General features: G+C 44.7%; 1 long non-coding RNA gene across 1 annotated transcript; it reads left to right on the forward strand.

The window, feature by feature from the left end:
- On the forward strand, positions 1-2,093 carry LOC107149285. The gene is made up of 2 exons (XR_001504382.2): positions 1-77; positions 617-2,093. It is a non-coding gene; the product is annotated as an uncharacterized LOC107149285 (long non-coding RNA).
- Positions 2,094-22,630: the final 20,537 nt, after the last annotated feature.

A 22,630-nucleotide genomic window follows, 5' to 3' on the forward strand; every position in this document is an offset into this window, starting at 1 on the left:
GTTCGGTTGCTGTCCAGGCCGGATCGGTGCAACAAGCAGGGCGACAGCATTCTGTGCCGCTGAGCCGCGCTGTCCAGGTGAGCGCGCCTTTCCCGTCTCGGGTGGCAGATCACCAGAGACGCCCTTCCCCGGGGGCTTCCGGTGCCAGGCCCCGCGGTGCTCTTGGCCCGCGGCGTTTCGGAGTGTAAACTCCCGAGGAAGTGAACGCTCCTCTCCGCCACCCAGTTAGCCGGCGGACCTGCACGTCGCTTTAGAACCGGGCTGCCCTCTGAAGGGACACTAATCCGCTCTCCTCCCGGCGTCCCCGGGCCTCTCGGGTGACCGGCGGGCTCGCCCTGTCCTCTCGGCACCTCTAGGGAAGGCACCCTCGGGGGCGTGGACGCTTCCCCGGCTCCCCCGCGCCGCCCGACACCGGTCAAGAGGGTCGCGGGCAGGTCCGCGCTCGGGCTTCCAGCGGCTCGCGCTACCTCCCGGGCGCCGCGCCGCCGAGGGCTGCGGGTGGGGTCTGACCTGGCGGTTTGTTTTGTTGATCGAGCACGTCTCGAGTTTGTCGGTGGCGCCAGCAAGTCTGCAGCGGGGAGGTTCACACACCCCTCTATTCATTCCTCTTCCACAGGTGTGCGGCCGCCTGAGCCCCAGCCAGGAGCTCTAGAGAGGGAGGGGGAAGAGCAGAAGTTAGAGCAAAGCTACGGAGGAAAGGAAAACACATCAGCAAATGTAGAAACGTTTCACTCGTCATTCCAAGAGAGGGACAGGAAAGAAAATAAAACTTCATTTTTTTTTGCACGTCCATAAACATTCTACATACCTATTCTCTTTTGTCTCTTCATTTATAACCGCTGTGAATTGTACATTTCTGTGGTTTTTGGAGGTGCAGTTAAACTCTTAAGTGTGACAGGACTGATAAATAGATGATCCAGAGTAAATCCGACTTTAGAAGGCTACTTTGTGACCAAGGAGCTCAATTTTTGTTTTGAAGCTTTACTAATATACCGCAGAGCATTGTAGATATTTTTTTTACATCTATTGTTTAAAATAGATGATTATAACGGGGCAGGGAACTTTCTTTTCCCTGCAAGAATGTTACATATTGTATAGATAACTGAGTGACATTTCATACCATGTATATATAGAGATGTTCTATAAGTGTGAGAAAGTATATGCTTTAATAGACTACTGTAATTATAAGATATTTTTAATTAAATATTTTTTGTAAATATTATGTGTGTGTTTTTTTTTTTAATCTGTGGGAATATTTCTTTTGGAAAATGATTTTTCAGCTCAGTTGCAGAGCTCTTGATATCTTGAATGTCTTTTCTGTTTGGCCTGGCTTTTAATTGTTTTTTGTTTTGCCCAGTATGGAAGACTCTGAAGTAGCAGTTATAGGTAGTGGTCTCGCATGACTGCATGAGATGTTTAATCACAAAATAAACATGTTCCGAGTCCATTAAAATGTGTTTTCTTTAACCTACATTGAAATCTTTGTATTTGAAGTGTACATGTTGAAAATATACCTTATCAACTTTTAAGTACAGGGTTTTATAGTGTAATATATAAAGAGTAAGTGTTTGTTTTTGTTTTTGTTTTTTTTAACTGAGGTCAAAATGGATTCTGAATGATTCTACATATAGGATGGGAAATGCTTGGATCCTTAAGGAGTTTACAAAATCTGTTTTATCAAAGTGAAAAAAAATTGCTTGTCACTCTTCATTTTACACTAAAGCATAATGTCATGAAGTTTCATATCTGTACAGATTATTTAACTCAGAAATGAAAAATGTTCTCTGCTTGCTACCAAAGGACACACTCTTGGAAATGATCATTTTCTGCTTTCCTTCCTCCAAAGAATATTAACAGTGGGAGAGAAAAAATAAAAGGCATAATGGCAAATCCTTCAAGCAGGGATAAAAGTCGATCTTCAAACATTAACTTAAGTAGACCAAAAATTCTGATGACCGCATCTAGATTATTTTTTTATAAAAATGATTTTCACTATAGCTATGTCAGTTACCGCAAAGCTACTGTCCAATCTCTTGTGATGTGTAACTTTTACATGTGAAAATTAAAGTAGATTTATCCGTCTTGTACTGTGATTTCTGGTCTCATTTCTTTAAAACCTTAAAACTTATTTTTAAGGCCCTTCTCCTCAAGGAAGGTATTATTTTTTAGGTTAGATAGGCCCGTCAGGGTTTGAGAACATTATGCATTTAATGTGATGGGTGCTCTACACACCAGTTAGATGCAATTGTTAGAGTGAGAGAATTAAGTAGGATTTAATTGGGTGCTTTGTAAATAGTCAACTGTGTGTGTAACGTGGTCTGTTTGATTTTTAAAAGGAAAGGATTTGTTTCAGATTATACAAGAATAAAAGTATTATAGACCCAAGGGACTTTTTATGAGGTCAAAGTCAAATATTTATATGAATATGAAACATCATGGTCCCTAGTAGCTGAAGTGGTAGTGTCTCTGCAGAAATGAACGCAGTCAGTGCTAGGAGGTTAAAACCCTTTCGGAGGGTTTAAAAATCTGTCCACTCCCAGCATGTTTCCCCCTCGGCTCTGATATTTTCCTGGTCTTGGGTATTTTTAGAATTTGATATATTTGATGTTGAGCCTTATGAAATCAAAGGACTGCTTGTTTAGGTGAGATTTATGTTTATTTTTTTATATTATTCATTCTTGTCACACATCAAGAGGAAAACACTAGCACACTGCTGGAATTCCAAATCTAAAGAATTCTAACGATTGCATTCTTTGTTATTAAGAAGGGCACAATTCCTCCTTGTTATTTGGCAGTTTAATTTCAGTCGGAAGCATGTCACATGTGCAATGTTGGTTGGAGTTGAGTGTTTATCATGCCCAGCTGCTGAACCCTACCTAAGCCTTTGAGCGGAGTTTGAAACTCATACTGGTGGTCGCTGAGTCTCAAAACAAATAGACAGATTCGGGGAGGGGGGGTTGAACATAGAGGTTGCCATTTGAATTTATATTCGGGCATTTAAAACCACTAAAAGAAAGGAAAGTGTTCTAGATATAATATTTCAGAGACTTGACATTTTCCCCTTGGCTACTCAAGCAGCATTGGACGTCTCTAAAGAAACAAAAGTCTTTGTTAATGAAATAACAAAAAACACTATATACAGTTGTATAAGATAGTGCATTCTATTAAAATGCTGACTGTGTCCTAACCAAACAACCAGATAATAAAAAACATTTTGTCTCTTATCCAGGTAGTTCTAGTTATTCAGATATTTAGTTTAACAAAGGAAAAACTCCTGACTTTTCTTAATTTGTAGACTTTCATTGTATAGGCACAACCAAAGAGTAAGAGTCGTTTGAAACCCTGGTAAGAAAGTAAATACCCCACACAGTGGACATCGCTTCTAAGGTTGTTATAAAATCCTCACATCTCAAACATCTTATGGTAAAGCTGGAAAGAAACAAAAATACCTTTTCATTTCAAAGAACTCATATACTCTGCTATTGTATAAATCCTACTCAACTTTATTGTCAAGCTTTAACTGCATTTTTAGAACTTTTAAGAATTCTGAGTCCCCAATACCTATTGTATTAGATGCCTTCTATGACAATAAATCTTCACTGAGCAAAAGGTTCTGAAGTTTGTGGTTTTTAATTGACTTTTACTGAGTTATGTGATTTTTCATTATCAAGAATGGGTCTCTTGATGGATCACCTCAATTATTTACAGTGTTTCTTATCATATGATGAAAAGTGGGGCTCAGAAAGGGTGTCTCCTTTGAAAGGAAAAAAGCTGCCCTACTCTTCAGTGTCTGTGAGGGCAGGAAGCAGTAGCTTCAAGAAAGCGCAGGACGCTGTCCAGGGGAAACTAGGCCAAAACCCCAAAAGGTACTGTTTCACCGTAGTGCACAGCCAAATAAAACTGGCCTTGCCTTGCCTTTCTAGTTGGCACACTTGAATTACATGCATTTTAATCAACACAGTTATTCCTGAGGTCTCAGCAGGCCCCACCCCACACCCTGCAGCCTGCTGAGGAAGGAAGCCCTTCCACCGCTCTTCCTAAGCCCAGAGTCTTTGGCTGGCTCCAGAGTGAATCCTTCTAGGGCTGCCCTCAGTCGGCGTTCTTCAGACCCGAAGGTTTCTTGCAATTATAACCCATGACATTTTGCTAAAATGTTATTAGCTTTATGGATTAGAACCATGGCCCATTAGATTTTAGAACTGTGATTTTACTTTCTCTACCTGGAGCCCTGACTCAGCCCATCCTTTAAAAGATTAAACCAACCAACCAACCGACAGACACAAACAACTTGACCAAAGGGAACCCATTTCCTGGGGGAGACAACCTGTGGTCTTCAGACTTAATTGAAAATGCTCAGAATTTTCAGTGAAGTTTCACAAAGGTTTTGGGTTTGAGGGCCTCCTTTACACTGATTCACGTGTTGTGGCTCCTTCTACGGTTCCCCCCCTAAGTGCTGAAACCCAGGTAACCCACGTCGCCAAGGGTTTTCTAACTCACCCAAGCAAAGCAAGCCCGCCGTGGGGCTGAAGTCAGTCCCTCATGCTGAGGCGCCTCAAGGGACATGGAAAGAGCGCTGTGAAAACCCGAGTTAATTTGAAAAGTCCCTCTGAGTCCATAAAAGGGGACACACCTCAGGATCCGGGAAAGAGGAGCAAAGTGTGTTGCTGTGTTCCTCTGGCTGGAAGATGGCTAAAGAGGAACTGAACTTAAAATGCTTAAATAAAGAGAACCAAGACATATTTTCTACATGAATTCACTGGTATCTTTTTTTTTTTTTTCCTGGAGAAGAAAGCTCATACTATAAATAGGAACTTTCTAAGAGATTATGTAAGTATTGGTAAAATATTCAAGTTCATGGGTAAATGAGAGGCCATTATAGGCTTTTGGTGACTGTTTCTCAATTGTTTATGACATAAAATACCTACCTGCACTTTTGAAATGCATGTAATAAAATTGATTTTTCAAAATTCTATCTTTTCTCCAAAGTTTAAGTTCCAGGGGAAAGAACTGTGGTCTTACAGTTCTTCGTGCAAATTCATGTTTCTTAAATATTTACATAAGTATTTTCAATATTTCTTAAATATTTTAAACATTTGCTTACCTATTTAAAAGATTTTCTTAAATATTTCCTATTTCCTTCTCAAGTTTTAACATCAACTAAGAGACTGTACTTGTGGGTATGCAAACAAAAAAATAGCCATGTGCAGGAAATTATCTTTCAAAAGGGCTTTTCACCCTAATAAAATAAATACACTATGTTAATTTTCCCCAATTCCCCCGAGGTTTTACTTTCTAAGGTGGGGATTTCCACAAAGATGCACCTTCCATTTGGGGGGAACTATTACAACCAACAGTGTTGTGTTATAGCTCAAGGCAGGATAAGAAGCAAAGCACTGGTAAATCAATTGTTATGCTTCACATTTCCTAAAATATGGTCTTAACTTCTCAAGTATCTCAAGAAAGAGAGAGAGAGAGAGAGAGAGAGGGGTATGTCCAGCTTAGAGGAAACCTGGGAGATGGACACAGGGATAAAAGCCTTACACCTTACAACAGCATCCTTCTGGAACACACTTCTCACACTCAGGTGTGGAACCTGAATTTATGGCCATGGTTAAAACCAAGCAGCCTTCTTAAGGTGGGATTTCTCTTTCTGTGCCCCACGGTGCCTTGTAAATGGGTTGTTGAGCTGCGAGAAGAATGTCCTAAAGATGGCCTTCCATTCTTCTCCACTACTCCTTGCCCTTTCACCTGCATTGAGTCACAGTGAGCTTCAAACCAATGCATTTGGCTGCCCTCTTGTCCTCTGCGCCTCTGAAAAGCCACAGATTTGAAACAGGCTTTGATGGTCTTCCCCGAAACCCTCCCTTCCTGGGCTACCCATCTTGGCTAGTGGAACCTGTGGTCAAGGCAGAGACCGGGGGCAAGTGCTCGCCTGAGTCTTGATCCACACCTTCAGTTGGGCACAAACGTTCCCGCTGAAGCTCACTGGAACCCCCCAGCCTCCCCGTCCTCACGGCTTCTCCAGCTCAGTCCCCTGTGTTTCACATCTGGGCTCTAGGTCATCTCTGGCCTCCTGTCCCATCTTTCCTCCTCTTTTCTGTCTTCCATGTTAATCTGACCACATTACTCCTCCACAGTCGCCCACTGCCCACGGAGAGACCCAGCTCCTTGGACCAGCATACAGGGCCCCCATAAGCAGGTCTTTCAAGAATCATTTCCCACAGTCCTTTCCCTCCTCCACTCCTGGCTGCCTCCACGCACACATTTTATGCTTCAGCTGTACCTGGGATCTCATCCTGTATGTGCTGGACAGAAAAGCACGCTGGCCTTTATGTCTTGACAGAGGAGGTTGATTTCCTGAGTGTCAAGAAGGGAGCAGCTTCAGGAAGGGCATGTATGGAATGTGGACCAAGGAGGGTGGGGACAGAGGGCACCTGCCTGGCCAGCCTAACCAGCTAAGTCAACCTCACACGCCCGTGGGTAGCAGCTGACCTCCCCACATCTGAAATGTCCTGCTCCTCCATGGTGGCTCCCTCTGCAGTGGTGGTCCCCCTGCCTTGACCCCGGCTCTCCTGCCTCTGTCTGGGTTGCTATTACTTCAAGGCTCAGTTGCTACTTCTTTTGCAAAAGTTATTGGACCTTCTTCTCACCCAAAATAAAGGCCCCTTCCCCATGCAATAATCTAATCGTTGTCATACGACTATGCTTCTGGTGAATCCCCAACCCCCAAGGATTCCTGACCACAAGTACTAGAAGAACATTCCTGTAACTCCTTATACCAGCAAATCTAGCAAATTCTTTTCAGCTCAAAACTGCAGTTGAGAGATTTTCATTATCTTTAAAAGCCTTTGGCTGCCTCGAACATGGAAAATAGATAAGCCGTGTGCTCTTGACAATGAAGGAGTGTGGTCAGCCTTGGGCAAGAGAGCTGGAAGGAGAGACTGAGAAGGGACAAGAAGAGCTGATCCCGTATCCACAGGAAAGAAACCGGTCCTGCTGACCCACATTGAGATAAGTGAACAAAGACACTTCAGTGCCCGAGTTGGGCTGGGCCAGGGGACACCCTAAAAGACCAGCACAGAGCCCTCTGGTAGCAGGGGGAGGGCACTGGGTGATTCGTCTCTGTGCGTGTGTCTGGGCTTCTATTCTCATGGATTGGTGAATTGTCGTGGGACAGATTGAGGCACAGTCCCTGTAGCAGATCCTCCTGAGTCAGGCCTGAAGGACAAGATTCCATACAAGAGGGAAAGCAGATACAGATCGGAGTTTTCATTACCCCCACCTCTGCTCCAGGGCCCCAGAGGTGGAGTTGTATGGCGGGGAACCTCAACTAGGTCTTGGGGCATTCCCCACATTTCCCAGTAGAGGGAACACAGCTTCAGAGGTGAGGGGCAGAGTCAGCTCTGGAAAGTGGTTAATTTTCTAAGCCAGGATCACAGAGTCCTGTGTGGATGGACTTCACCCGGCCGACTCTTCCTCACACTCTCCTGTTCTGTGGTCTCACCTGCAGCTTGCCCTGTGTCCTAAGAAGGCGGGTTCAAATCTTAAACAAATAACTATGAAATGCTGAATTGATCTTGCTGCCTTTAGAAAAAGAGAACAGAGGTCAGGTTCTTTCATAGCAAGAATCAAGAATTGCAAAGCTCTTTGACAAAGGAACAAAAGCAACACAGTGAAGAAGGGATGCGCTTTTCAACAAACGATGTTGGAGAGACTGAATGTCCATGTGCAAAAACAGAAAAAAATACTGACTCAGTCCCCTGCCTTCTGCTTTTCACAAAGGTATCTCAACATGGATCGTAGACTAAAAGTAAAGTGTGTAATTATAAAACAGCTACAAGAAAACAGGAGAGCTCCTCTGTTTGGTGATGATATTTTAGGTAAAACACCAAAAGCATGATCCGTAAAGGAAGCCCAAGCTAGATCATTCTTATGGTTAAATCCACCATATCTGTGTGCTCAGACCCACCCTCCAGTCTGGAAAATGTGTGGGGCGGACGGAGAAGGGGCACAGACGGTCCGGCCCATAGTCAGAGCTAACCAATTTTTATCTGTGTTCCTTCAGGCAAGTGACTTTTCCACATTTCATTTGCCTCATTTGTAAAATGAGTATAAAATCATCATAACCTAGCTTTGGCGGGTTCTCTAAAGGTAAAATAAAGTAACATACATGAAAAATTTTTTCCAGACAGTAGTTATAATTCTGGTGTATATAAAAATCATCTGGAGAGATTTTAAAATTGTGGATTCCCGAGTTCCACTCATTCTCTTGTCCCCACCACTGAGACCCTGATTCATCAGGCCTAGGGTGGTCTGCATTTTAGTGTTTCCTGGGAACCCCGGTTTGAGAAACTGCAAAAAATCATAAAATAATATGTCAGCTTCAGCCATTTCCAGGATATTTATCCTCTTTGACATCAACTTCCAACTCCGCAGGAGCTCTAATCGAGTAACCAGGAAAGGTTAACGTGACACAGAGGGAGGGGTCACCTGGGAGGCAGCTGCTTCAAGAGCAAGACACGGGAGGGGTCCTGGGACAGGTGAGCACCAAGTGCTGGCTTCTCGCTAGCCCTGGCTTTCACCCCGACTTGATTTGACTCTGATTTTCATGATAACCTACTTTGTTTTCATATTAAATCACATTCTTTTCCAAGGTAAAACTCAAAAGGAAGAAAATGTCCCCCTTCTTATGTGTCCTTCTCACCAACACCCTCCCTCACTACCTGTGTGATGACCTGAAAAGTGATTGGAGAAGGTGCCTCTATGGGGCCAGGGACAGGATGGCTTTCATGGTAAAGGGACTCTCTGGGAAATACACGATTTCCTTGCTGTGTTCAGCCCTACTGAGAGGCCACCAGGGCCCAATGGAGGCCAACAGCTCAACAGTCTCACCCGGCATGACTGTCGCATACGGAAATTGGTAAATGGTACAACTGTACCTTAATTTCATGTAATACATTTCTTTTTTTGGTAGAATTACATATAATTTTTATGAATCAAAAAGCAATTGGGGAAAATACTAGCTTTAACTCTTTCAAAATTGAATAAGACTTTTTATAAGAGAAAAAAGTCAGTAAGTCTGTGGAATTTGATTGATTGCAATGTGGCCCCAGGCAAGTTACTTAACCTCTCAGAGACTTGCTTAAACTTCTAAAGGGGACTCTGGTGGCAATGAGAGCCAAAACCCAACACACTGCCAGGCACATGAACTTGATTGTCTGTTAGTTCCTTTCCTATAAGCCTTCTGTCTATCTTCCTGTTTCATGGAGGTAGGTCTCAGCAGGCCACATGCTTGATGAATAGGGACAGGAATGACTGGAGGAAACTTGACTCCTTCCAGTATGAAAATAGGGTTAAGAAAAAGGGAGGAACACGGTGTGTGTGTGTGTGTGTGTGTGTGTGTTCACTCAGCACAAAGATTTCACAAATGCACAACCTTTTCAAGGAGGCAAAAGGCTTCAAACCTTCTCACTGCAGAAACTATTTCCATTGCACCTCTTTATTTCCAGGGCAAAGGGAGGAACCCAGGAGAGGGCTCACAGGAGGCCGAGCAGGGCCGCTACCTGCTGGTCTTGCCTACAGCACAGCCAGGTCCAGAGCCTGTGTGTCCTTGGTCTGTTTTCTGATACGTGGCTGGGTGCTCCAGGACTGAGACAGAGGCTAACCCCCACTTTCTGGGTGGAGCCATAACGTACCCTAGCAACGTTCCCCAGGTACAGAAACCCGACTAGAGTGGTGCTCAGTGCAGCAAGTGGTGCTTCAGAAACAGGCTAAGGTTGAGAGCTGCATAAAGTTTGGATCTTTCTTCATGGCTTAGGAAAGTGAGCCTTTCATAATTTATGATGAAAATATTTTCTGGTAGTTGTACATCCCCACGAGGCTAAAGCAGAGGCTAATTCAACAGGGTGGGAAACCCATTCTCTGAGGGTCCATGTGTCCATTGCTGTATTTAAGTGAAACATAAAATAGTAGAATTTCCAAGAAAGTCAAGTTCCCTAATTTTTCTGATAAGGAAACTGAGGCTGTGAAATTTTAAAATGTGCCTTTTGTAAGGGGACTTGAGGCCGAGGCAGAGCTGCCAGTGGAACTCAGGCCTCTGACCTGCGGTGACAGGGACCTTACTTAGTCCAATATGTGGCATGATCATTTGTTCTAGTGTTCTTCTCTCTCCAGCATTTACCTTGAGTCATTTTTTAATTCCCATTTTCTGATGCATGTATTTATTTCTCCAAATAATTTTCTTCTTATAAAAACTCTGTAAGCATAGCCATCTTTTCTGTGTATGTAATTTGAGGACTGACTGGAGTCATTCCTAAGAGAGCTATTTTTTTTTTTAACTCTAGAGATGGCTGCTCCAAAAAAGAAACATGTATCTTTTTGTCTAGAGTTATTTGAAATGAAAAACTTCATGATCACTCTGGACTATTTCACTCTATCTTAGACTCCAAGGGTCCCTTTAAAGACCCCAGGAATTCTTAATGATCCCAGAGAGCACTGGAGACCCTATTTATTAATTTGTAGTTCGAATTTCATGACATGAAACACCAGTAAAAAAAAAAAAAAACAATCTTCTGCTTCAGGATTGTAGAGATTACCAAGAAACACAACAGGATCATGTGGACCTGTGTGCTTTTGCCAAGCCTGGTGTTATAATGATACATAGGAAGGGAATGCTCTCCTCACTGACATCCATAAAGGGGCTGATTAACTCAGCTCTGCAGGAACTGTTTAATATTAAATCAGTCCAAACTTTAAGGGCACGTTTCTTAGAAACCCTTTATCTAGCATCAGGTGTGTATCTAGACAGTACAGCATCTGGTAATTTTGAGGTTACAAGAGAAAAAAGACAAAAAAAAAAAAAGGAGAATGTGCATTTTCCCAAGACAGTTTAAATAGTCTAACTCTTGTTGATGGAGTAAAAAAAAAAAAAATCATCAATTCTTTTCATCTTTTTTAAGAAATAAAAAATATGCTCAAACAGAGGGCTCAACCTTTAGAGGCACCTTCTGGATTGCTATGTCATTTGACGTTTTCTTGGTAGGTCAAAACAATTCTAAAATGCTTTTCATAAAAACTGAAGAATGAAAATGATAACTTAAAACCAGGTCAAGGGCTGGGGATGTATCTCAGTTGGGAAAGTGCTTGCCTCACATGCACAAGGCCCTGGGTTCAATTCCCAGCACCACAAAACAAACAAACAAACAAACAAACAAACAAGACTACCACAGACCTCCTGAGCCCGGCAACATCATTTAAAGATGTATTTTAAGAATACGTTTTATTTTCTTTACTCTTCCTCTCCTGCCAAAAGATACAGAGCTTCTCTGAGAAGCTGCACTTGGGATCCACACTCCAGGGTCACCTTTTTCAGGAAACTGGGTGGTCACAAGGACTACTGGGTGATCCTGAGGATGAAAACCCACCACCTCAACCTCGCAGGTTTGCTTAAGATTGTGTCTTTGATGGAGAACTTCAGAGTTCCTGATCCTCAGCCTCCCTGAAATCCCAATCCCAGGGACGTGAAGGAAGTTTCTTCTGGAAGCACTGGAAAATCCCAAAGAGAGTTGCTCTCCTGCAGCCCGTGCAAACTCCCAGGTAGGAGGAGTGCGCACACTAGGTGAAGAGAGTCTGCTCATCCCAGACACAGCAGGAGCAGGTACAAGGCAGCGAAAGTGCCCAGGCAGCCCTTCTGCTGCACGCTCTGTGGCCATTTCTCCTGCACTTGGGCCCTAACTTTGCTGACACCGCTGGGGCAGCTTCTGCATTGCTCACAGGGCAAGAGGCTGCCGCAGTTGGCAATGTGCCTCACCTGCTCCTCAACATCACCACGGCTCATCAGAGGCCATTAATCAAGCATTTACTTTTAAATCTAAACAGTTCTAGAAACACAAGTTTCTGGCACAGTGGGCCCTAGCATGCCTAGGGTTGTGAAAACCCAGCAAATTTCCTGCTGACATTCCTCGGGTTACAAGCCTGCCTGGCCCTGCCGGCAGTGCGAGTTATCTGCTGCCCTCTTTTGAATCTTAGGGCACACTGCACCCTAAGAAGGGCCAATGGCCTGAAGAAGGTCTCTTCCCCCTGTCAGGGGGCAGCTTCAACCCGGCTGATCCAGGCTGGCACAGGGCTCTAACTCTCCCTGGAGTACTGCTTTCTCTGCAGGTGCCCCTCTGCGGTAAAAGCAAACCGGAGTCTCTAAAGCAGTAAAGGAATTAAAAGAGATGAGGTTATGTTTCGTTTTTAATTTATTTTAAAATTTATTGATATATAATTGACAGATAAAGTTGTGTACTTGTGGGGTGGAACATCACGTGGTGTGCCTGGTACCTGCTGCCATTCTCCTAGCTAGCTCGCCTGCCCAGAAGGGCAAGCGCAGTCTGCAGGGCTGACTGGCAGTTTGGTCTTGGGACTGCAGGCTCAGTAGATTACAGGAGAAAGTTTCCATGATCAACCAGGTGGATGTGCCTGGGAGGAACCATCGCAGCAGGTAGAGAGAGGCTGAGAAACTCTGCACGGGGAGGTCACCGAGTACAAGGATGGCTCCCGGCCATTGTGTCCAGAAGGAAGACAGGAAAAACTGTTCCTTCCAGATTCTTCCCACTTAACTGAAGCCACGAGGCCCCAGGTAGGTACTCAATGTCTTTTCCGTCTCTGACTGTGGATTCTGAGCGCCAACACACTTCACTGCATCCCAAGGCCATGAGATCTGGTATCTCCTGCTTATGTTTGGCTGACATGGCCCTGCACTTGTGGGGGAGTAGTATATGGACACATGTTATCACAATCACCATGAAATTATTGAATGCCCACTACCATATTAGGTGCTCAAACACACATGTGAGAGCGTAAACAAGTTAATAACAAAATAATACTCTATTTAATCCAACTTGCCAAAAAACAAAACAAAACAAGACGACATTTCCTCTCCCTGCCTGCTGTGTGGTGGCAAGAAAGACCTCGAAAATGCATAAAGCTCTTATCTTCCTTCATTCCCCAAAGAATAATAGATCAGTCGGAGCTCTGATGCTGTTTTAATAATGTACAATTTACAATTCATTGGTTACCAAGCACTCACAGTATAATTAATTTTACAGACCTGTTCAGCAAATCCTTCAAGCAGGGATAAAAGTCGATCTTCAAACATTAACTTAAGTAGACCAAAAATTCTGATGACCGCATCTAGATTATTTTTTTATAAAAATGATTTTCACTATAGCTNGGGGGGGGCAGCAGTGTCGGGAAAGGCACCGGGAAAGGAGGACAAAGGGAGAAAGCCATCTTCTCTTCTCTTTCATATCAAAGTAGCCGAGTCCTGCACCAGCCAGGCAGATTGGCAGGCAACTGTCACAGCTCAACAAGAGATTCAGTTAACGTAAAAACACACCCCAGCAACAAGTTTTAAACCAGCACAAACTGCAGTCCTTATGAGAACCATAATCAGTCTCCCAAGATCACACTAAGGAAGATGGGTGGCCAAGCCACAGAGCAGGCCAAGCATCCAACTCTCTTAGGAAGGAAGTGACCCCTTCCTCCTAACTGCACTCCTCCAAGGATCAGAGTTAAGTGGCCTCTGACCATGGTCTCCCTGCCCAAAGGGTCTAGCAAATGCACCCAATGGGGCCACGGTGGGCAAGAAAAACATCCCCTCCCTGCTCTCTCCACCCCACACAGGTGCCATTATTTACTTGAAGGGGCCTTTGGAAATCCACAGAAAATTCTCAAAGTGAAATGAAATTCCTGGTCTATTCTGATGAGTGATCTGCTTCATATAAGCATCCTTGTTCTGAGATCCTTGGATTTCCCAAATATAGGTGACAGTTTAGCTTAGAATCAATTTGTCCAAAAAGGAGAAGCTGCTCAATTGTTTATGGATGTCCTTCAAAAAAGCAACAGAAAAAAAGAAGGTGCCAATGGGCTCAGGGCACTTCTTACTCCTCAAGTCTGTTTTCCTCTTTGTCCTGGTCTCCATCTACAGCCCACAGGATGGAGCTGGCACTGGGGGCTGGGGCTTCTACACCACCCACCATGTTGCATCACACTGAGGGGATAGCACAACTGAGGCAGGAGAGAGAGAGCGGGGTCAGGGCAGGCGGACCCAGGCAGGCCCTGGCCTTGCCACTGGATAGTCACTTAGCTTGGAACAGCCATGTAACTTCTCGAGGCGTTAGCTTCCTCACTGACACAAAGAAAGTTGAAAACCCGTACACTGTGCCCTGCTAGAGGAGGTTGTTGGAACAAAGGAAGCAGCTCAGGCCCTTGATTTTGGTGGCTAGCCACAGAAAGTGCTCGTGATTCTGTTCATGTTGCTCATTTGCATATTTCTTTACATTTAGCTCTTGCCCTTTTCCGCAATCCAGATAATAACCGGAGCATATATTGACCAACACGGATTTGTTAGGAGCTGGGGTGGCCACACATTAGTGATGTTGCTCGGCTTCCCAATAGGTTAAATGTGGGAGGCGAAGGTCTATGTCCAGGTCAAGGGCCAAAGGGCCTGAGACAAAGCTATTGTGAGTAAACACCAATTGAATCCAAATGGGTTGGCTCACAAAGGGGGGACATTGTTTCCAGAGGTCAAAAGTAAAATCGGCTCCGCTCATTAGCACATTGTCTTTTGGACTCGAGCTTTAACACAGGCCAGGAGATGGTCCTCAGCACCAGGAGATGGTCCTCAGCACCAGGAGATGGTCCTCAGCACCAGGAGGGAGTTTGGCCAAGGACCCAAAGCAAACCACAGGGAGGCACCTTCCCCTTCTAAGATGGGGTGCATTTATGAAAAGAGTGGCCGTCCCTGAGGGGTGAGGGGGGCCTGTAACCCAATAGCTTATATAAACGGAGGTTTCTAGGGCCGGGTGCAGCTCGGTGCCAGAGTGCCACTCCTCCCTCCAAGGTGTGGTGACATGCTCCCTGCTCCCTCCGTTCTCAGCACACCCCTGCCTTCTGTCCTCTGGTTGTCATTGGCTGCCTTTGCTCCCCCTGGGTCCCGATTCCCCCAGACACAACTCACTGTGTCCTCCTGTCCCCGCACTGCCTCATGCTGTCCTTCTACCATCCGAGGAGGCATATCTCACGGTGCCTGAGTCACATTGCCAAGAGCAACACATCAGCTCAGCCTGTCTTTGTCTGACAGATGCTGCAGGACCTGAGGGCCTTCTGCCCACAGCGGACGCCCCTCCTACCCTGACTGGCTGGGAGACAGTGGAGCAGGGCCACACGGTACAATACCTGGGCCCAGGACAACCCTTGCGCAGCAGCTCTGAGAGGGCAACCTCCCCCAAGGGACCCTGTCTGAGCAGGTGCTGCAAGGGGCCTGGTGCCCCTCTAGGTTCAACTCTGCCTTGAGGGTTCAGGGCTACAATCTCAGCGCAGCCCCGAGGGGCTAGTGGAAAGAAAGTTGTCTGCAACTTCTGAACCTGCAATGTGTATTTCCAAGTTTTTCTTACTCTACTTGCTCGTTGGTCCCCGCTGGCCCTCAGCACATGCATGCACAGACACGCACATGCACATGCACATGCACACACACGCACACTCGCCCACACGGGCACATGTACTGGGGCTCAGCCCCGGCTACTCTCAGTCAAGCCCTGGCTCTGCTCGGCTCTGGATCTGCTCACACTCTCCTTCTGTCTGGCTTTGGGCTGCGTCCTCCCCAGCATCCAACCTCAGCCCCAGCTGGTCTCAGCTTAGCAGCTGTCTCGTCATGGTGGTGCCTCCCTGGGGCCCCCAGGTTCTGAATGAACAGTCTGTGACAGGTGGACAGATACCTTTGCTGTGAGGGCACATGGGGTCACATGCGATGTGGAGCTGATGTCTACCAACTGTCTGGTGAGAGTTTACTCAACAGCATTGTTGGTGTGACGTCCAACCAACGTCGCTGGCTCTTCTCTGTGGACACCTGTCACCCCCACACATCAAGCCCTCACTGCCTGCTTTGGTTTATGGCTTTAAAGTCTTCTGCCATGTCAGGCTTACATTTCTGAGTTTCAGTGGGGTCTTCGTGACATTTCCATTGCCATTTCACTCCTCCGTTTTTGTTGACCTGTTTTCCCCTTGACTATTTTTCTCATGTCCAGTCCTCTTCTCCCCTCAGAGTTCTGGATCTCCTGTTTGTTCCACAGCATCTCCCTGATCCACCCTTCTAGCCAGCAGGGTACAGTTTATTTCATTCTTTAAAAAAAAAAATGCCTTCAATCCTAAACGGTCACATCTCATTTTTTTCTTTTCAAAGGCAATTGTCATGATGGGCATCCTCAGTGTCCCTGCGGTGTGAGGCCCTAATGTCACTGGACAGCAGATATGGCTGATCCCTTAGAGGAAGATGAGATCTTTGCTCATAGCAACCAAGTGTCACAGGTGGCTTTCTACCGGGGCAGATCAGGACCCTGGTCTTCTAAAGACCCTCTGCATAGCTTCTAACCCAGCAGCTCTCCATCTCCCGGGAGGTTTAAAAATGACAGATGCCAGAGCTTCGGCAAGACCACTTAGGTGGATTGGGGTCCAAACACGAGTATGTGTTGTGATTCCCTTGGTGTCTCTGACGTTCCAGGCTAGGGGCTCCTCCTTACTGAAGGGGCTTATCACGGAGCCACTCCCTGGAGTCACCAAGGAGCTTTAAACAATACAGCTGTCTGGGCCCCACCCAGGAAACTTGGATGTAATTTTAATAAGTCTGAGTTTTGGCGTGGCCACTGGGGTTTGAACTCCCCAGAAGATTCTAATGTGGCCCCAAGATGAAGAACCCCTCCAGAAATCCCGACATAGGCCGTCTGCTTCTCTCCTGAGTTTCTGATTGAGATGAAAATACTCTTGTTCCTGGGAAAGAGATGATGCTTTTCTCAGTCACTCACATGTCAATGTGAATACAGGACACTGAGGTGGAATACAGGGCACCCAGCTGAGCTTAAATTCTAGATAAACTATAAATAAGTTTTCAAATGAGGATGCCCAGTGCAATATTTGTGATATACTTAAAGCTAAAATAGTGTCCACGGCTTTATCTGAAATTCAGATTTAACAGGTACTGAATTTCTACTTGCTGCACATGGCCAATCCTTTCCAGGAGGCTTCCTGAGCGGCACAGGCATGGAAAAGCACAGAGACAGAGGGACCCTAAAGGTAGGGCCAAGGACACTGGGAGGACCACAGGTGAAGAAGAGCTCTGCAAACAGATCCTCTGACTCACCAGCCTCACCGGACTCTCCATTCTGCCACATCCCTGTAGGAGCCAGAGGACCTTCTTCTCCTTTCCAATTCAGGTCAGGGCAGGGACTGGGTGTCAGGGGGCACAGAGTTCCTCAGGGCGTCACTGTGACCATCTGAAGCTTCCGGTCTAGAATCTGACTCTTCCTGCTCCAGAAAGAACCAGATTGAGGTGTAATCCTTGGTTAACTTACTAGTACTCTAAATTTTTACATTTAGAATTTGCCATATTTAAAATTATAAATTCATCAAAATTCTAAATATAGACTTAAGAGTTTAATTATATCTCATTCTAGAATTTAATGAACTCAAAGGTTTCAAAAAGTCTGACTTTGACTTTTGGCAATAATAACTTGCTTCTAGAAAGTTAGATAGGAAAAGAAAAAAAAAACTTCAAAATTAGGGAAAGAAAGGAGAAAGGAGACGAGACATGGGCAGCCCTCCTGAACCAAGTTCCCAGTCCACCTGTGGCAGAGGATTCCATCCCTGTGCTCCCTCGGCCCCAGCCTCCACATAAACTCACTGGTCATTTCTTCAAGGACATTTTTTTAGATCTCACTTCTCTTTTGTCCCCTGCATTGCCCTTGTGCTGACCAGGGGATTCTTCCACCAGTCCCAAAGCTACCCAGACAGCTCACGCTTGCACCCGGTGCACACCGGGCAGCGCACCCAGGGGAAGGTGTCTGTTCTTTCGTCCTTCTATATGTGGACCCCAGGCCTCAGTGCATGAGAGGGTACGGAACCGGCTCCAGGACAAGGTCTGGAGGAGCAAGCTTACTTAAGAACATCTTCTCATTTTCCAGTTCGAATGGTACTGGGCTGTTTAAATGCAGCTAAGGGTGAACCAAAGGCCAGAGAAGAAAATGAGGGCCACTCTTTCACCCAGACAAGTTGCACAAATGTCCCGGGTCCACAGTGGGCTCCCTCGGTTTCTCCCACGGGCCCCTCATTTCTCTTACGAGGTCATTCGGTGCCGGGTCAGACGGCTGCTGGAGTCACGGGCGTTGTGGCCCCTCCACATCCAATGTTAGAAGAACACCCTTTGCCCCCAGCACAGCACTCCTTTCTGCATCAGGGCAAAACCAAGTAAGTGCTTCAAATAAGAGGCCTTCTTCCTCCCTTTTGCACTGGGCACACCAAGCCTCCTACCGACAAGGTCACAGCCCAAGGCTAAAACTCTGTCGATAGGAGCAGTCAGCTTGCAACCAAAACACGAGGTAAAGTTGCTGTTCCATTTATCCACCTCCCCAAATCAACTTTTTACAGCATCTCTCCCCATCTGTCCCTCTGCGAAAATGGAAACCACTGAAACTCAGCGACGTCCCGCTCACCAGCAGGAAGCACACACACTCGGACAAGCAAGGTGCTGCCAATCATCTTAAGACCTGTTGGGCAAGCTTATCAGGTTCCCGATTCCTCCAGTGTAAAATGCCTGGCGGTTTCAAGGATCGAGATAAGCACAGCTGTAATCTACCATGATCCAGAGCTTATTCATAGATCACAGCTGTGTAATTTCAGGTAACATGCTTCCCTTGTTTGGATTTGTTTAACATTGTTAAATATATAGTCCGACCATCTGCACAGTATTTTTTTTAAATTGGAAATTACAACCATAACTTCCTTTTTATATATCAATAAACTAAACAGCAAAATTTCAAAGGGATCCTTCTGTACCGAGCAGTGAAGCAGAATGCCTGTCCCACGCCACACCACTGCCTAATTGCACACTAATTGGACAAACGTGATTAAATATTTCAAGATCTTTACTAATTGCCTCTATTTTAGCTTTAAAATTTGCTTGCCACCAACAAATTTAATGACACTGGTGTCTAGTCATCAGCAAAAAGCCCAAGAGTTGCTCTTTAAAATGTACCTAGTCAGAATATTTACTGATTGTACATTGTTTCCAATGTAGCTTAATTAGAAATCCAATCAGTTCGCTAAGTCTAATTATACTTGATTTGTAGATTCAGACTATGATACATAATGAAGCCAAGCAGCTAACAGTAAACGTGTCTAAAATGTAACAATAAAAGAAATATTTTTTAATATATGTCTTGTCACTTCAGAAAACCGAGTAATATACACCACCTCTTGTGATGGGGGTTTGGAGTTCCGAGCTTTGCAAAATTTTCATGAGCCAGATTCCAATTCCATTGGAAAGAGCTGCTTTGAAAGACGATGACCAGAAAATATTTCTAGTCTCCACATGAAAGATGAAAAAGAAAAGGGAGACGATGGTTCCTTCGCAGTGACTCCGAGAAGCCCTCTCGTGGTGGTGTTATTTCACAGAAGCTGCCCAGGTGAAACTGACGTGGTTAAAATACACACGCTCACGTAATTCTTATTTTAAAAAATTGCTCTCCCAGAAATCTGATTTGACTGTCTTGGGAAATGACTTATCCCGTGCTTATAATAAGCATAGACTCAAATACATGTGGGTGCAAATGTGCACATACACAATGTTTCACTGGAGAAAACATTTCTACTCTTACTATGGCCATAATTTGCCACCAGTTGTTGGAGTGTGAATTCAGTCTAGGTGGGGAGGAAAAAAGGAAGCTTTTTTTTTTCTTTTTAGTATTAATGCAGATTAAGATGACAACTGTATTGCCTCAATCACCCAGTTGGAGACAAAGCAGAATGCAGAGGGCCCTACATCCTCATTCCTCTACATCCCAGAACCCAAGAATTTCCTGGTTGAGTTCCACAGTGCAGACATGTTTGCAGTCACCAATGGGCAGGTGCAGAGAGCTGCCCATCTCACCTTGAAATTGTTATCTACCAAAAATAGCAGTGCTTTGGAATTATCAGACGGCTCAAAACAGACCTGAAGATTCAAGGTCATTTCACTTCCATTCTGAAATTGGGGTGGGGGAGGGTGAATCAGACTGGGGTGGGACGGGTATAAAAGAATTTCTAGGTTTATAGGATAATATTATAAACACAATGGAGCCTGATTCAAAACAACCCAAAACTCTAAATTAATTACTGTTGACTGTTCAACAATAGACTATGACTTTAGCACATTTATCTCTCCTTTAATGTAAAACTTATTGTTGTCTAACAACATATCCTAAGAGAAACACTGAAATATTGTTAGTTAAAGGACTCTTCAGAAGAGCAAAATATAAGCAGTTTTAATTTTTGCATTAAAAAACAATCATTTATATTTATTCTGAGGTTGCTATTAAACAGCTTTGCCATAGAACTGCTCCACCAGGAGTGTGTGTAGATGCATTGCATAATTTTTAAAGAATCCAGGACAAAAACCTCATTTTTCTTTCTCCTTTTCTCAGAAGCATCTCGTGGCATGTTCTGGGCCTGAGGGTTTCCTCTGCTCCCAGCTCTTTGCCTGTGATTGGTTCTGAACCGGTGCAGCTCTAGCCAGGACCTCTGGGTCTAGGATACCCCCGGTGGCTCTTACTTTCCCCAGTACACTAACGTAAGTTTATTAATTTCTCAGCTTTTAAGCAAAATGCTAATAATAACAGAGTTGCTCGTTTTGTTTTCTAGTCAGAATTCAACATGCTGACTTTTGTATTAACCGAGAAAGCCCTCACTTGTTTGGGTCAGACAGAACATTCCAGAAACTCTCCTCTATACCTTCCTTCCCAAGGAAGGATTGCTTCTTAAATGTGGCCACGCAGGTTTTCCACCTCAGTGGGGTGCGGAAGCAGAGGGAGACACATCCCTCTATGTCTCCAGGTGGAGGCCAATCTCTCCACCTTCACGAACTGCTTGCTGGTGGTCAGAGAAAGAGGGGAGAATGCAGACAGAAAACCCGAACTCAACTTCAGAGCCGCTGTTCAAAGGCCAGCGCTGACAACGCTGTCTCCCATTTTCCATCGCATGGTTTCTGTCTGTATCTGCCATAAACTGAAACAGAATAATTTTCCTGCACACTGAAAAAATAATGATAGTAAAGGAGAAGGAGGACACATCTTCGCCCATGCCAGGAGGTCAGGAGGGAAGAGAATGGCCCTGTGCAGTCTTCTCGCTTAAATGCCGGAGAATTTTTAAAGCTGTGTTTTGTTCCTTTCTTTCCTCGCAGCTTCATTTTATCTTTTCCTCTTCTTATTAATAAGGCCTGGCCCCTCGTTAACATGCAGCCAGAACCTAATGAGCCTTGCAGACTCCTGTAATTTCTTCACTGTTGAAAATGCCTGACACTAATCTATGCCATTTATACTAATAAGAGGTGGATCAGCTGATATTTGGTGCAATGAAAATATGCTAAATATACTTTATTGAATTGCACATAGTTAGTTCTTCCCAGTTCACTGTATTACTGCCTGAGATGCACGGTCATTACCTCCACATTCTATGTGTGGCAAAACCTTTGGTCTGAATAAATGAAAGAAGTCAGACATTTGATATGTTAGCTTCCCTTTTTTTATTTTTCATGCTGACAATATTGACTTTCAAACTCCCGTCTCGGGAAGGCCATCTTTTCAGTGATTTTCAAAGCACAAATACAGTGCTTCCTACCGAAATGGCAAAGAAATGAAGATCTGACCTAAAATATGACATTTTATATGAAGTGGACTTTAATGAATACTAAATCCAAGCAGATTTTGCAGAGAGCTTATGAATTAGATTCATAAGGATCCCCAAAGAGCTCTTGGTGATTAATAATCTTCTAATGAATGCCAAAGAAATGTGACCAATCCTATTATATGTTGAATATCATCTTATTATTATATTAGGCAAAAGCAACAATTTTAAATCTTTGCATTGCCAGTCTTTTTTCCCCTTGGATGACTCCTGTGTTGTGCTTCTTCTTTTCCTTGTAGAGAGACACACTACTGAGGAGACAGGCTGCAGGTGTTGGTAAATGTTTCCAACGCTTCTGTCAATACCTGCTTTGGCTCAGACATCACAAACCAGAGGGTGCTTTTAAAAACATTATTTAAAATCTACATATTTATTCAAAACAGTTAGCTATCGCTGCATCCTCTGAGATGGAATCAGGTGGAGGCTTAGGGTCTGGAGCTAAATACTGTACCTATGGACCCGCCATGTGTAATGGCCTGTGGTTCCCCGTGAGTGAGCTCGACTGTGTAAGATTGGTCTTTTGAGGGCAGTAGATTACATTCTTGGAATTTCCCAGGAGGTTTGCTCCTGTTTGACCAATGGTTCAGGATGAGGATGGCAGAGTGACTGGGAAGGAAGGCAGAGGGGAAGGGAAAATGTCAAAGATCTTCCAGGACCTTGGTTCCCCATGCTGTCTAGTTATTTTTCTCCTCGTAGGGCTTACATTTTCAAATAGTCCCAAGCCATTCAGTGGTGAAGAAAGACTGCCATATGCCTCCTTTTTAAAACATATTTCTCATGCACTTGACTCTCTCTCTTATCTGGGAACGCTCTTGACAGGCTCCCCAGCAAGATTTCCCCGGAACATGTTATAAGTACAGTATATCTTGTACTTATC

Source organism: Marmota marmota, unplaced genomic scaffold, assembly GCF_001458135.2.
Source record: "Marmota marmota marmota unplaced genomic scaffold, marMar, whole genome shotgun sequence".
In the NCBI taxonomy this organism is placed as follows: Eukaryota; Metazoa; Chordata; class Mammalia; order Rodentia; family Sciuridae; genus Marmota; species Marmota marmota.